This window comes from Mandrillus leucophaeus, unplaced genomic scaffold (genome assembly GCF_000951045.1).
Source record: "Mandrillus leucophaeus isolate KB7577 unplaced genomic scaffold, Mleu.le_1.0 Scaffold71, whole genome shotgun sequence".
Taxonomy (NCBI): Eukaryota; Metazoa; Chordata; class Mammalia; order Primates; family Cercopithecidae; genus Mandrillus; species Mandrillus leucophaeus.
Genome location: NW_012107697.1, coordinates 6,052,526 through 6,053,795, shown reverse-complemented (window position 1 = coordinate 6,053,795; position 1,270 = coordinate 6,052,526). Strand labels below are relative to the sequence as shown.

At 44.9% G+C, this 1,270-nt stretch overlaps 1 protein-coding gene across 2 annotated transcripts in view; it reads right to left on the bottom strand.

The window, feature by feature from the left end:
• LOC105528276 (chromosome unknown open reading frame, human C11orf63) overlaps nucleotides 1-1,270 on the bottom strand; it is a 90,600-nt gene that overhangs the window by 47,692 nt on the left and 41,638 nt on the right. The gene's annotated exons all lie outside the window — the stretch shown is intronic.

Sequence of the window (1,270 nt, the reverse complement as noted above, 5' to 3'; positions counted from 1 at the left end):
GAGCATGGTGAGTGTGGGGTGTGCCTGGATAGGCACCCTAGGTAGGCAGTCTTTTGAGAGTCTGACCATCGAATGGCCTCCTAGGGCATGTGGACGTTATTGTTTTGCCTACACTTTGTTCTTACTCTGTCTGAAGTTATATCTCTTTCATTTTGAGGCAACGTAGCCTTAAAAAAAGAGAAAGCTGGTTAGAAGGGCCTCTTCCCCGGATGGAATCTTCTTCTGTGGTGTAAGGAGTGCCTAGTGGTAACGATAGCTTCCCTTCACTGAGTGTCTGCCCCGAGTCAGTAGCTTTGTATAAATTCTTCAAATAGCCCTCCAAAGTATATCATATATTCCTTGTTTGCTTCCTCCATATATAGATGAGGAAGGTGAGGTGAGGTTTATTTTTATTTATTCTTAATTTTAATTCTTTTCTCCTTTTTTTTTGAGACAGGGTCTTACTCTGTTATCCAGGATGGAGTGCAGTGGTGAGATCCACTCACTGCAGCCTTGCCCTCCCGGCTCAAGCGATCCTTCTGTCTCAGCCTCTGGAATAGCTGGGAATATAGGCATACCCCATTATGGCCAGCTAACTTTTGCATTTTTTGGTGGCGATGAGGTTGAGCTAATATGGGCTATGCTGAAGAGCCAGGATTGAAGCCGAAATTGACTCTTAAATCAGTATTTTGTTTTGGTTTTAGTTTTTCTCCCACAATATTTCGTTGTTCCCTGGTAAAAACGCTGCTACCCGGGATGGGGCCAACCAAAGCTCTTCCTCTAGATCTTGCATACTTTTCTCCTTCTCATCCATTCGCACCTCCACTTGAATGATATGTCCTCAGAGAGACCTTCCCCAAGCACCTGGCTAGACATCCCAGTTTCTTTTTTTCTTTTTTTTTTAATATGGAGTCTCACTCTGTCACCCAGGCTGGAGTGCAGTTGTGAGATCTTGGCTCACTGCAACCTCCACCTCCCAGGTTCAAGCGATTCTCCCGCCTCAGCCTCCTGAGTAGGTGGGATTACAGGTGCATACCACAAGGCCCAGGTAAGTTTTGTATTTTTAGTATAGACGGGGTTTCACCATGTTGGCCAGGCTGGTCTCCAACTCCTGACCTCAGGTGATCTGCCCACCCCAGCCTCCCAAAGTGCTGGGATTACAGGCGTGAGCCACCACACCTGATCCCCAGTTTACTTATTAAAGTCATCACTTTATTAAATAAAGGACTTTATTCCCTTTCATTACTTTTTTTTGTTGTTGTTTTTGTTTTTGAGATGGAGTTTTGCTCTT